The sequence below is a fragment of the Ranitomeya variabilis genome, chromosome 5 (genome assembly GCF_051348905.1).
Source record: "Ranitomeya variabilis isolate aRanVar5 chromosome 5, aRanVar5.hap1, whole genome shotgun sequence".
Taxonomy (NCBI): Eukaryota; Metazoa; Chordata; class Amphibia; order Anura; family Dendrobatidae; genus Ranitomeya; species Ranitomeya variabilis.
This window is the reverse complement of record NC_135236.1, coordinates 417,843,465-417,858,413: the sequence shown is the minus strand read 5'-3', so window position 1 is coordinate 417,858,413 and position 14,949 is coordinate 417,843,465. Positions and strand designations below refer to the sequence as shown.

Here is a 14,949-nt window from a genome sequence, read left to right as displayed (position 1 = left end):
GCAGGGAGATCGATTCTCCCTGCTCTGCCACAGAAGGTAACTGTATCTTCGCGTGCAGCGTAGCTCCGAGTGGGCCCCCTCTGAGCACCGGGCCCGGGGCGATGGCCCCCTCCGCCCCCCCCCAGTAGCTACGCTACTGGTTTATCCTCTTGAGGCCATGTTCACTTGTTCAGTATTTTACATCAATATGTGTAAGCCAAAACCTGTAGTGGGTGATAAATGCAGAAGTGGTGACATATTTCTATTATACTTTTCCTCTGATAGTTCTTCTCCTGATTTTGGCTTACAAATACTGAGGTGAAATACTGACCAAATACAGAAAGTGTCCTAAAGGGGTATCCGTGACTTTTTAAAAAACAAAAAATGGGCCTAAGCGCTAACATGCAGATATTGGATCTGGCTTAGAGAAAGCCGGTTCCCCAGTCAAAATGCGCATCAGGGACATAGTCCCGAAATGAATATGGCTTAGAGTAGCACTGGCACACTGCCATTTACCCATACTAATCTGTCCCGAATCCCTGCACCGTCTCTATCTGTATGAGACACCGGCTGTGATTCTAATACTGAGGCAGACTGCGTGCTTGATCGATCAGCACGATGTCTCCTTCTGATCGCATGTGTAATTAGGCGACATGTGCCACCTAACCCAAGCCGCTCATGTTCCAAGCCGCACACAAATCTACAGCGGCAGAGCTCATATGCTGACAATCCCCGTAGTGAACACCGTAGGTGATTATAGTCTGGGATCATCGGCACTGCTGTCAAAATCTCTGACCTCATGATCAACAGCTCCATACTGTAGTGAGTCACACACTGCAAATTAACTGTACACTGCCAGCTAGCTCTTAATGGTTGATACCAACTACCTATGATTGTAATTTATTCCATACTGCAGATCCAATATCCAACACACTGAGGCCGGGTTCACATTTGCGTCTGTGTGAGCAGCATACGATCCGCATCGATCCGCATGCGTCACACGTACATAGCTTTAACATTGTGTATGCAGTGACATGTTTTTGCATGCGTTCGCTTGCGGATGCGTACGCATGCGTCGTTTGGAAGTGTGTACGGCGTGGTCCGGTGAACGCATCATGTTGCATTTTTTCGAAGTGGCAAATGTTGCTCAATCACCCCATTCGTACGATTGCGGATGATTGCGTCCAAAAAACGCATTTCTGTCTATGGGAACACATTGTTACGCAAGGACATGCGTACGCTTGCGTTCGATACACATGCGTACTTCTGACTAATTTTGCCTTGGAAATTATGTAACCACCTGAAAATTGCCAGCTGTAAAAAAGGGGGCATGGAGACAGGAAGTCCAATACTCTCAAGACTCGATGAGGCCACAGGACATTGGAAGAAGGCAGAAGACTCTGGATGCAGGCACATGACATTGGAAGAAGGCACAAGACTCTGGATGTGGGCACAGGACATTGGAAGAAGACTCTAGATGTAAGTATAGAAGCTTTGAAAAGGTTTGTCTCTCTCTGCATTCTGTACTTGTGTTTTTTTTCTGTTGCTTCTAGACTGCTTGTTGCTGCCATCCCGGTGCCACTGTCTTGGTACCAGTACCACCATCTTCGTCCCAGTAACATCGTCTTGGTCCCAGTGGTGCCATCTATATGTAAGTATAGAAGATAGGAAAATGTCTTTCTGTCTTTGCACTCTGTTCTGCCCTTTAATGTGCAGCAAGTTAATTCGCAATGCAGTACTAGTTGTCACCATTAGAGGTCATTAGGTACACATTTATCCTGTTCCTGTATCCAGGAACTTATCGCTTTTTAGGCTAGTTTCACACTAGCGTTAACTGCAATACGTCGCAAATGCGTCGTTTTGCCGAAAATACGCATCCAGCAAAAGTTCTTGCTGGATACGTTTTTTCGTCATAGACTAACATTAGCGACGCATTTGCGACACATTGCAAAATGTTGCGTCCGTTTTGCGACGCTTGGGCGTGTGGTAGCGGACCGTCGGGAAAAAAAACGTTACATGTAACGTTTTTTGCTCCCGACGGTCCGCTTTTTCCGACCGCGCATGCGCGGCCGGAACTCCGCCCCCACCTCCCCGCACTTCCCCGCACCTCACAATGGGGCAGCGGATGCGTGGGAAAAATGCATCCGCTGCCCCCGTTGTGCGGCGGAGACCACGCTAGCGTCGGGAACGTCGGCCCGACGCACAGCGACGGGTTGTTCCCGACGCTAGTGTGAAAGTAGCCTTAGCCTGCGTTCTGACTAGAACCACCCCCTGGTTTCCCGGGCAAGAGTAGCCATTTTTCCTCGGACCTTAAGGGTATGTGCACACGTCCGGATTTCTTGCAGAAATTTCCTGAAGAAAAACGGAAATTTTCTGCAAGAAATCCGCATTTTTTTTTTGCGGTTTTTTTCCATGTTTTTCGCTTTTTTTTAGCATTCTGCAAGCGTAATTAGCTTGCAGAATGCTGAAGTTTTCCAAGCGATCTGTAGCATCGCTTGGAAAACTGACTGACAGGTTGGTCACACTTGTCAAACATACTGTTTGACAAGTGTGACCAACTTTTACTATAGATGCTGCTTATGCAGCATCTATAGTAAAAGATAGAATGTTTAAAAATAATAAAAAAAATAAAAAATGCTTATACTCACCCAGACATCTCAGCGGCATCCGTTCCTCTTCCTATAGCTGGTGTGTGCGCGCAGGACCTTCCATGACGTCGCGGTCATGTGAGCGGTCACGTGGGCGGTCACATGACCGCTCACGACCAATCACAAGACAGTGACGTCATCACAGGTCCTTCACCGCACAGCAGCTATAAGAACCGAAGCGGCAGCATGCAGCGGTGAGGTGGGAACACTGCGGGGGACATCGAAGGTGAGTATAGGACTATTTTTTATTGTAATTCTTTTATTTTTGACCAATTATATGGTGCCCAGTCCGTGGAGGAGAGTCTCCTCTCCTCCACCCTGGGTACCAACCGCACATAATCTGCTTACTTCCCGCATGGTGTGCACAGCCCCGTGCGGGAAGTAAGCAGATCAATGCACTCCTAGGTGTGCGGAATCCCTGCAATTCCGCATTTTTAATGAACATGTTGCTTTTTTTTCCGCGATGCGATTTTTTCGCGGAAAAAATCGCAACATTTGCACAAAAAATGCGGAATACACTGTAAATAATAGGAGGCATATGTTAGCATTTGTTTCACGTTTTTATCGTGGTTTTATAGCGGAAAAAACGCGAAAAAACGCAAAAAATCCTGACGTGTGCACATACCCTGAGTCTTACAAACATGTTCCTAGCTCTCTCTTCCTGCACCGGATTCCGGTGAGGCACAAATGTACTTACATGTGTGTGTTATGTTAGAACAGTAATGCAACCACTGTGTAGCAGAGTGTGTAGTTAGGCATGTTGTGCTTTGTTTCATATTGCTGTTTCTCTGTATGCAGTGTGATGCAGTGACCCCTGTTACAGCTAGGGGGCGCTGCATGTGCTCCTTAGGATATGCATGGAGGCATATCTGTAGTTGTAAAGGTTGAAATAGCCACACACACCTCCCACCTAGGGGAGTGGCTGCAAGTATATAATGTGACCATGTGGGTCACATGATGGAGTGAGATGGATGGTCCCGAGTAGTCTGTGTGCCAGGTCCTGGAGGGCCTCTGTGTTGGGAGGTCCTGGGAGTAGGACTAGATCCCTGAAGAGCACATGGGGGAGGCCTTGGACCTGGGGGCCTGTGTGTTGGACGGTTCCAGATGGGGATGGACGTCCTGAATAGCGCACAGAGAGGACGCGTGTGCAGAGTTTGTGATGGCACTGCGTTTGGGGAAGCTACAGCCTGTCTGAGGATCTGGACTGTCAGGTGGCCTGGTGAGCAAGGCATTGCCCGGGACGGTGATCCCAGTTCGGCAGCTTCCCTGTGAGAGAGAGTACTGACAGGAGTCAGCATGTGGAGCAGGAGCTCCTAGAAGGTAACCCAGCGTATGGGGAACCGTGCTGTCACCCATGGCAACTGGACAGAGTAAGGTCCAGCATGATTAGAGACTGCAACCGTAATATCGTATGTTGGTGCCTGTTGTGCCCCATGGAGAATGAACTGGCGTGCGGTCACCCACGATTACTGGACACAGAGGTTCAGCGTGTTTAGTGACCGCGTTTTCATAGCCGTATACTATGATGTGAAGATTGATGTAAAGACTGTTTGCTTGTACATATTTCTGTGGCTTATGACTCCATAAAAAAAACACATGGATTGTTAAAGTGAAAACCTGTGCCTAAGTACTTGAATCCCGTGCCAAGCGAGTGTCCCCCAATACACTCAGTAAGAGCAATCTTACAGCAGATAGATGTTTGCCTGTATAAAGTAATACAATGTTGACAGCCTGAACTTGCCCTAGGATAGCCATGATAATTGTGTAGCTGTCTTGTGCTGTGTTCTATATTAGCTCTGTAATCTCTGTTGTTCATGTTATTGCATCCTGTAACATGCTGTAATGTGCCAAATACTGATGCACTGTTATTTCCTTTGTAGTTTTTACCTAATCATCCATTATATCGCATGTCTCACAATATCATCCACTATTGTTGTTCATCTTTCACCATCTCAATAAGTATAGACTTAAGAACCTATACAGTCTGTTTACTGAGGAAATGGATGAAGGTTTAGCCGTATGCTAGAATCCACACCGCATCATAAGTGGAGGAAGGCAGGACAGTAAAAACGGAACCGCCGGTCGCACGCGGTGATTACACAGACTGTACGGGACCGCTACGACCCAAACTGCTTCGCATACGGGTATTACAGCAGCCGCCATACAGCCACAGGGAATAAGAACCCAGGACCCAGTAAGAACAGATTAGCCGCCTTCAGTGAAACTGATAGCCAGTTGCAGGCTGTAGTTGATCAGACTGTACGGGATCGTTAACACCCACACTGCTCCGCATACAGGTATCACAGCAGCCACCATACAGCCGCAGAACGATACTGCAGCCCACCAAGAAGTGCTACGCCATTCCCGCCAAGCGGAAGTTCGCCCGCACAAAAACTCAGTTTCCCACCAAAACACTCAGTAGTACGCAGCTAAGCGCACAATGTCTCGACGCGATACATCCTCACTCAAAACGAGGTCACGAGCACGCTCTAACAAGTCTTCAATAAGAGAGCTTGCTGCTTTCACCGATCAAGAGATGCATCTAAAGATGATCCAAGCAGAACATGAAGCAGAACATGAACCAGAAAGTGCACGCCTGCGAGCATCTCTAGAAAGACTTGCAGCAGACAAAGAGACGGCAGCTGCAATAGCTAAGGCAGAGTACTTGGAAGCTATGGAGGATCCTGATGATGAGAGACGCAGCAACGTTCTCGGAACACATCTAGAGCAGCAAGATCCAGCGCAGCGCGTCGCAGAGTACGTCCATCAATATTCTGGCATGGATGACAGCCCTGACGCACTACACCGACCAACCTATGCTGATTACCAGCGATCCAACCCTGAACTTCGCTACTATAGACAAGAGGACTCCCAGCATAGAGATGTCGACCACAGCTACCGTTCCACTGATCAGAAGGTACGGCTCCCGTCCCGCTTTAAAGAGACACCTTCACTGGAAAGGTACTATGCAGACTATCCGAAACCAGGAACGTCTCACAGGTATGGTGGTACACCACACATTAGACATAACTATAACACACCGGCTCGTACCAGCACTGACCAAGCCACCATGGACTTTGCAAAGTTCTTTGCCCGCCGAGAACTGGTTACTAAAGGACTTGTAAAGTTCACTGATAAAGCCGAAAACTATAGATCACGGCGTGCCTCATTCGAGAATGCCATTCAGGGACTGGACCTTTCTAGTAGTGAGGAATTATATCTCCTGGTAAAGTGGCTCGGAAGTGAGTCGGTCGAGCATGCCAAAAGACTAAGAGACATTAATATAAAGTATCCACACATAGGTCTACGTAAAGTGTGGGAAAGACTTGATGAATGCTATGGGTCCATAGAAGTCATAGAGAATGCTTTATACAAAAGAATTGATGATTTCCCTAAGATAGGGCCTAAACGTTAGAAGCTTAGAGAATTTAGTGATTTATTGATAGAGTTACAGGTTGCCCAGAAGGAAGGTCACTTGCCTGGATTGGCATTCTTAGACACTGCTAGGGGTGTCAATCCAATAGTACAGAAACTCCCTTACAACTTACAAGAAAAGTGGGTTACATATGGTTCACGGTATAAGCAAACTCATAACGTACCATTCCCTCCTTTTACTGTATTTGCAGAATTTGTCACCCAACAAGCTAGGATCAGAAATGACGCTAGTTTTGACTTCACTCTGTCATGTTCAACTGCCCCTGGTGTCAAACCCAGTAAGACACCTGTGGCAGTCCACAAAACTAATATTGTTTCCACAGGTCCTCCTCACAATACAAGTAAGCCCCCTCCAGAAGAGAACAAACCTCAAGATGTCAGTAAGCAGTGTCCTCTACACAGGAAACCACATCCTCTACTGAAATGCAGAGCCTTCAGAGAGAAGTCTCTGGAGGATCGCAAAGGTTTCCTCAAGGAAAACAACATCTGCTTCAAGTGCTGTGCCACAACCTCTCATCTCTCCAGGAACTGAGAAGCTAGCGTGAAATGTGCAGAATGCAGCAGCACAGATCACAACACAGCCTTGCACCCTGGACCACCTCCAAGAGCATTGTCGCAAGCAGAGGAGCATGAGGAGAAGCAAAAGAACACTGAAGAAGACACCCCTGTTGTTACCTCTCAATGTACGGAGATCTGTAAGGGACTCACAGGAGGAAGATCCTGTTCAAAAATCTGCCTTGTCCGAGTCTACCCAGCAGGCCGCAGGGACAAAGCATTCAAGATATATGCAATCCTGGATGACTAAAGTAACAGGTCTCTAGGCAAGTCCATCTTCTTTGACAACTTCCACATTGTAGGCCCCGGTTCTCCCTACTCCTTGAGGACGTGTTCAAGTACCGTTGAGACGGCGGAGAGGAAAGCAACCGGATACAAGGTGGAGTCCATAGATGGCCAGACCTGCCTATCACTACCGACCATCCTGGAGTGCAACCAGATTCCCAACAACAGGTCTGAAATACCTTCAACAGAGGTGGCAACACATCACCCCCACCTGAAGCGTATAGCCCACCTGATACCCAAGTTAGACCCAGAAGCCCCAATAGCTTTACTCCTGGGAAGAGATATACTACGAGCCCACAAGACTAGAGAATATATCAACGGCTCCTGGAACGCTCCATACGCACAGAGGCTCGACCTTGGATGGTTCATTATAGGAGACATCTGTCTAGGAGGAGCACACAAGCCAGCCTCAGTCAACAGTATGCTTACCAGCACACTTGAAAATGGATGTCCGTCTCTCTTCCAGCCATGTCACAATAGTCTACTGGTAAAGGAATTACCAAACAGCACTTCCCTACCTTGCCCTTTCTCAGTTCTTACCAACGAAGACCACGCCTGTGAAGGTGAACAAGACCACATAGAATGTACAGTCTTCCACAGGACGAAGGAAGACGACAAGGTAGCGATGTCTATAGAAGACAGGACGTTCTTGAACATCATGGATAGTCAAATTGTCAAGGACAAGTCAAACAGTTGGGTCGCACCATTACTATTTTGACCTCGGAGAACATGCCTACCCAACAACAGGGAACTGGTCTACAACCGATTCATCTCCCTTAGACACAAGTTTCAGAAGTCACCTGAGACGAAGGAACATTTCTTTACCTTCATGGGGAAGATATTCCAGAACAACCACGCAGAGATTGCACCTGCACTTCTGTGCTCAGAGGAGTGTTGGTACTTGCCCATCTTCGGAGTGTACCATCCTAAGAAGCCAGAGCAAATAAGAGTGGTATTCGACTCAAGCGCCAAAAGCGAAGATGTTTCATTGAATGATATCCTACTGTGGGGCCCAGACCTGAATAACAGACTTCTAGATGTACTACTCTGTTTCTGCAGAGATACGGTGGCATTTATGGCTGATATACAACAGATATTCCACTGTTTTCTTCTCAAGGAGGTTCTTCTAGTACCGCGACAATGACCTGGGCAAAGACATCACAGAGTACCGGATGAGAGTACACATCTTCGGGAACAGCCCTTCCCCGGCAGTCGCTCTCTACAGCCTCCGGCATTCCGCCAAAGAGGGCGAAGAAGAGTATGGGTCAGATGTCAGATCCTTCATAGAAAAGGAATTCTACGTAGATGACTGTTTGAAGTCCACACCAACAAATGAAGCTGCCATCAGTCTACTAAAAAGGCTCAAGAAATGCTCGCTATGCCTAACCTAAGGTTATACAAGATTTCCTCCAACAGCCGAGAGTTGATGGAAGCCTTTCCCTCTGAAGACTATTCCAGCGATCTAAAAGACTTAGACCTAAGCATCGACTCCCTTCCCACGCAACAGAGCCTTGGATTGCTTTGGGATCTGAAGATGGATGCCTTCACCTTTCAGATCTGCAAGGATGAGAAACCCTTCACGCGCAGAGGAGTTTTTTCTTTCGTGAATAGTCAATACGACCCCCTGGGATTTGTAGCTTCAGTAACCATCCAAGGAAAAATGATGCTAAGGGACTTCATCCAAGACACATCTGATTGGGATGATCCACTTCCGGCAGAAAAGGATGACCTGTGGGCAGAGTGGAGGAAGTCTCTCAAAGCCTTGACTGACCTTCGTGTGAAATGACCGTATGCTCCTGTGCCCATCCACAGAAGTCAAAACACAAAGACTTTGTATTGTCACGCCGCCTCCTGCAACCGCTCATACTTACCTGTTCTCGGCGCGACTCTCCTGCGGCTTCCTCTCTCCGGCGCTCACTCCCGACCTCTGCTGGCCGTCGCGCGCGCGCGCACACGATAGATTCTCTTCTATGCGCGCGCACTTGTAACCTGCCGGCTCCTTCTGCCTGCTCCTCTCTATCGTCCTGGAGGATCCTCCTGACCCGGAAGTAAGGCGCTGCATGACTATTTCCTCCTCCCGGTATCTCTCTCCTGTGCCTGTTGTTCATTTGTATTCCCCTTGTGCTCCAGGCCGCACGTCCGTGCATCTACTTCCTGATTGTATTTCCTGTTTTTCTCTCCGCAGAGCCTTTCGGTATCTATAGCCCTGGTACTCCCTGTGTTCCCGCAGTTCCTGTCTCTCCACAGTACCAAGTCTCGCAGTTGCTTCCATCGCTTTCCTGTTACTGTGCTTAAGTAATCTCATTGCCACTTCAGTCCTTGTCCTCCTCGTGCTCCAGCCACCCAGGGGCTCCTGTGTCTCCCCTCAGCTCCCGTGGTCCCTATCTCCCTGCGGTTCCTGTGTCTCCCCTCAGCTCCCGCGGTCCCTGTCTCCCTGCAGTTCCTGTGTCTCCACTTACCAGTCTTCCTGTATACTCCGTCAGTCCTTTGTCTCGTCCGTTCCCGTCTACCTTTGTTCCTGGTTTTCTCCGTCCCTCCTGTTCCCCCTCCTTGGTCCCTCCGGCTTCCGTGGCGATAGTCCCTCATGGTCCTGCCCCTAACTCTCCCTGTATAGGGGGAGGTCCATCTGGTCAGCTCGCCCGTGAGGGGATCGTCGTCACGGTCTAGTGGGTCCACTCTTTCCTTCTTGGTACCTGACATGTATCTTCTGTGATGCATCAAAGTGATCACAGCAGTAGCATACCTCAAAAAAAACATAGAGGAGAAGGAACAATGCCATATTGGATTCATGATGAGCAGGACTAAACTGGCACCACTACGCGAACACACGATACCCAGACTGGAACTCTGCACTGCCGTCCTCGCAGTTGAGTTGGCTGAGCTTATCTCAGATGGGATGAATCTGGAGATCAAAGACACAGAGTTCTACACCGATAGCAAGGTGGTACTGGGATACATCTACAACGAAACGCGACGCTTCTATGTCTACGTCAGCAACCGGGTACTGAGGATAAGACGATCCACCTGCCCTAATCAGTGACAGTACGTGCCTACTCACCACAATCCTGCAGACCATGTGACTAGATCCGTTGCACCAAGTCATCTTAAGGACACTACATGGTTCACAGCCCTGCCTCCTTGAACCGTTCTATGCCTCACATCAGCAGGTCTGATACATTCGAACTAGTGGATCCAGAAACCGATGAAGAGCCCCGTCCTTGAGTGTCTGCTCTACATACAGTGATTTCAAGTCAACACCTCGAATCTCATCAGTTCATCAGGTTCTCAACCTGGAAGTCACTTGTACGAGTCATCGCTTGTCTACTTCATGTAGCCCAGTCCTACAAGTTAGCACTACCTGCATGCCACAAACCTTGTAAAGGTTGGCATCACTGCAAGCAGGAGTTTACTGCTTCCAACCTGGAAAGAGCCAAGGTTACAATACTTTGTGTTGTACAAAGCATGTCCAATGTCTTTTGGGACAGATGGAGAAAGCAATTTCTCTCCACCATGCAAATCAGGACAAAGTGGCAGAAAGACCGCCCAAACATCCAACCTGGCGATGTTCTCATCAAAGACAGTCAGTCACATCGAAATGGGTGTCCACTCGGCCTAGTCACCAAGCCCTTTCCCAGCAAGGACGGGAAGGTGCGCAAAGTAGAGGACAGAGTTTGCAAGCTTGGGGAGAACAAACTGTTCCTCGGGCCAGTTACTGAACTTGTATTGTTATTTTCCCCAAAAGAACCAAACAGTGGCATCCGTTGATGCCAAGCGAGGAGTGTTCTGCCCATTAATGTGCAGCAAGTTAATTCACAATGTAGTACCAGTTGTCACCATTAGGGGTCATTAGGTACACATTTATCCTGTTCCTGTAACCAGGAGCTTATCGCTTTCAGCCTGTGTTCTGACTAGAACCGCCCCCTGGTTTCCCGAGCAAGAGTAGCCATTTTCCCCCAGACCTTGAGTCTTACACACATGGTCATGGCTCTCTCTTCCTGCAGATCATTGCTCTTGATAAGCAGATTCTGGTGAGGCACAAATGTACTTACATGTGTGTGTTATGTTAGAACAGTTATCCAGCCACTGTGTAGCAGAGTGTGTAGTTAGGCATGTTGTGCTTTGTTTCATTTTGCTGTTTCTCTGTATGCAGATAGATGTTTGCCTGTATAAAGTAATACAATGCTGACAGCCTGAACTTGCCCTAGGATAGCCATGATAACTGTGTATCTGTCTTATGCTATGTTCTATATTAGCTCTGTAATCTCTGTTGTTCATGTTATTGCATCCTGTAACATGCTGTAATGTGCCAAATACTGATGCACTGTTATTTCCTTTGTAGTTTTTACCTTATGATCCATTATATCGCATATCTCACTATATCATCCACTATTGTTGTTCATCTTTCACCATCTCAATAAGTATAGACTTAAGAACCTATATGGTCTGTTTACTGAGGAAATGGATGAAGGATTAGCCGTATGCTAGAATCCACACCGCATCATACGTGGAGGAAGGCAGAACACACTCTGTACTCCGTACAGATTTTTTTTTTCCATTCCTTGTAGATTAGGTGCTGCTGTCTTGGTCCCAGTACCGCCGTCTTCGTCCCAGTGGTGCCGTCTATATGTAAGTATAGAAGATGTGAAAATGTCTTTCTGTCTTTGCACTCTGTACTCCATACAGATTTGTTTTTTTCCATTCCTTGTAGATTAGGTGCTGCTGTCTTGGTCTCAGTACCGCCGTCTTGGTCTCAGTGCCTCTGTCTTGGTCCCAGTACCGCCGTTTTGGTCCCAGTGCCTCCGTCTTGGTCACAGTACCGCCTTCTTGGTCCCAGTAACGCCGTCTTGGTCCCAGTAACGCCGTCTTGGTTCCAGTGCCGCCGTCTTGGTACCAGTGGTGCCGTCTATATGTAAGTATAGAAGATGAGAAAATGTCTTTCTGTCTTTGCACTCTGTACTCCGTGCAGATTTGTTTTTTCCATTCCTTGTAGATTAGGTGCTGCTGTCTTGGTCCCAGTACCGACGTTTTGGTCCCAATGCCTCCTTCTTGGTCCCAGTGCGGCCGTCTTGGTCCCAGTGCCGCCGTCTTGGTCCCAGTGGTCCCGTCTATATGTAAGTATAGAAGATGTGAAAATGTCTTTCTATCTTTGCACTCTGTACTTCGTACAGATTTTTTCCTTGTCGATTAGGTGCTTCTGTTTTGGTCCCAGTACCGCCGACTTGGTTCCAGTGCCTCCGTCTTGGTTCCATTACCGCCGTCTTGGTCCCGGTGCTGCCATCCTGTTCCTGGTGCTGCTGTCTTGGTCCCGGTGCTGCCGTCTATGTAAGTATAGAAGCTTTGAAAATGTATTTCTGTCTTTGCACTCTGTTTTTTTTTTTTCCATTCCTTGTAGATTAGGCGCTGCTGTCTTGGTGCTGGTGCTGCTCTCTCTTCAGTCCGTCCTGGTGCTGTGCTGTGGTTCCTGTTGTGTGGTGCCTGCCTGCTGTGTGCTTGGACTACTGCCTGTAATGTAAGTATTGATGTCCTTTTTTTTTTTTTTGCCAAATTGTGTTTTGCTTTTAACAATTACATTTGTCTTTTTTTTTCTCGTTTCACTTGACTGCTGCCTGCTCGACATGTCCTCCACTGAAGGTTCCAAAAGTGCCCATGACACTGATTATGTAATCACATTTGATTTACTGATTGGTATATATTGACTGTCAATGCTAGACATGTGTTAAATCATGTATTTTCTTTACAGGTACCTGACACTGCAGAAGAGCAGGAGCAATCAAGTGGAAATGATTCTTCCCAGGGTCGTCAGCCACAGGTTGCTGAGGAGGAAAGATGGGGTGTAAGTATCCTTTATCAGAGTTGTTATTGAATTTGTTGTCATTTTTATTAACAAATTCTTTTTTTTTGTATTTCATCTATAGGTTCCACAACGTGACATAGATAATGACCTATTGATTCAAGCTGTGAAAGAGCGAACAGCGTTGTGGGACCCCCATGATTGGAATCATTCAGACTTAGTCTTGATCTGACGACTCTGGGAAGAAGTGGCCAGATCGCTGATGGATGATTGGGACCATGCAACGCCAAAAGTCAGGATTTTGGTAAGTATGGCTGTTTTGGCCGCCTCTGTTTTTCTGTAAATTTTGCTGTCTTTTAACAATTTTTTTTCTTCCCCCTTCACAGAGAAGACAGTAAAAGTTTGTTGGCATTCGATGAAGGATCGCTTCAATAAGGACCTGAGAGAGGAGATTCGGGTTCAAAGTGGTGCAGCGCGAAAACTAAGAAAATACAAGTATCATAAAGAGCTTTCTTTTCTGAAGCCATCGCTTGCTCAGCGAACGTGAGTATCTTTTGTGTTGTCTTTCACTATTATTTAATTTTTTATTTTTTGTAATATTTTTTTTATTTAATTTCCACACGGAACGTGGAGCAGCACTGTAGAGCCTGGATCTCTGTTGGAGCGGCCCTTCATCGACCAGCCAATGAACCGGCACCATCCCAATCATCCACCAGCGATGCAGCAGCCAGGCAGGCTTCACAAGCTGGGGAACAGGAAGCTGGTCCTTTTGGTTTTCCCCTCTCCCAGCCCTCTGCCACTACTTTACTTGGGTCTGCTCGGCAGCGGCAGAGAGCTTGGGAGAGCTCAGTCATACCCGAGTTTATTCACTTAAGCTCGGTCTTCCAGGCTGGGATGAACCAACGCAGCACCATGGAAAAAAGTCTCTCCACACCTTCACTTCGTTCTTTCCCTTCCAATGTGTCAATCCCTTCCAACTTGTTTTCCACTCCTAATGTGTCCTCTTCCTCCAATGTGTCTTCCCCCAATGTGTCTGACCCAATCCTCCAATTGTCTTACACTTCCCCTGTAACAACTTCCCCAACCACTCCTAACCTACCATCACAGCCCGACACCCCCGTGGTCCACCATGTTACTGTTATGGTCTGGTGATTAAGGAGCGACATGCGACTAGCTCTGGGCAGGTGGTAACTATACCGACCGCAGTTCCTGATCTTAACACAGACACTAGCAGTAGCCGTGGGATGTTTCTGTCACTCCCTGGACACCTCGTCACAGCCGGAGATCTAGCTACCCCTAAAGGTAGAAGCAGGAAAGCTATCTTGCCTCAGAGAAAATCCCCAAAGGATAAGACAGCCCCCCACAAATAATGACTGTGAAAGGAGAAGGAAATGACATACGTAGTATGAAACAAGATTTAGCAAAGGAGGCCACTACTAGCTAGAAAGAATTAGTACAGGACAGAACACTGTGCGGTCAGTAATAAAAACTAGAAAAAGTCCACCGCAGAGAAATGCAAAAATCTCCACACCTGACTAAAGGTGTGGAGGGCAAACTCTGCCGCCCAGAGCTTCCAGCTTAGCTGACTAGATACATACTGATAAGCTGGACAAATGAGCAAAACATAGAAAGTGCTAAACAACAAAGTCCACAACAAGTGAACTGCAAAAAGACAAGCAAGGACTTAGCTTTGCTGAAATGGTCAGAGTGACAGGGAAATCCTCAGAGAGCCATGACTCCAAGCTCAACAATTGACAACTGGCATTGAATTAGGGAAAAGGACAAACTAATATAGCAGAGCCAGAAAGACGATCAGTGAACACAGCTGCTGATGCTAAATCCAAGAAGCAGCCATACCACTCAAAACCACAGGAGGGAGCCCAAGAGCAGAACTCACAAAAATGCTACTTATAACCACCGGAGGGAGCCCAAGAGCGGAATTCACAACAGTTACTCACTCCCACACACCCTGAAAGTAATTAATATTTTTTCCTTTTTTAAAAAAAATTGTAAATTTTTTATTTCTGTTAGTAAAAATTGTTTTGATTCACAATACCGGTCTCATTGTGTTTTTTTTATCTCTTTATTTAACCACATGTGTATTGAGTGAAGTATGAACGGGTGTAACAGTTAAGGTGTTTATTATACAAGTTAGATTCAAGTTGTTAATATTAGAGTCAGAAAACATTACAGGTACATAACATTACAAGTAGATAACATTACAGGTACATTTTATTTACAGGTTAAACCATTTCA

At 47.0% G+C, this 14,949-nt stretch overlaps 2 long non-coding RNA genes across 2 annotated transcripts; both read left to right on the top strand.

Annotated features, from left to right (window-relative positions):
• Positions 1 to 1,564: 1,564 nt before the first annotated feature.
• On the top strand, positions 1,565 to 11,669 carry LOC143773702 (uncharacterized). Its single transcript, XR_013215316.1, has 3 exons — positions 1,565 to 1,630; positions 11,468 to 11,528; positions 11,611 to 11,669. It is a non-coding gene; the product is annotated as an uncharacterized LOC143773702 (long non-coding RNA).
• Positions 11,670 to 12,210: 541 nt separating this feature from the next.
• On the top strand, positions 12,211 to 13,824 carry LOC143773701 (uncharacterized). Its single transcript, XR_013215315.1, has 4 exons — positions 12,211 to 12,562; positions 12,643 to 12,735; positions 12,818 to 12,997; positions 13,080 to 13,824. It is a non-coding gene; the product is annotated as an uncharacterized LOC143773701 (long non-coding RNA).
• Positions 13,825 to 14,949: the final 1,125 nt, after the last annotated feature.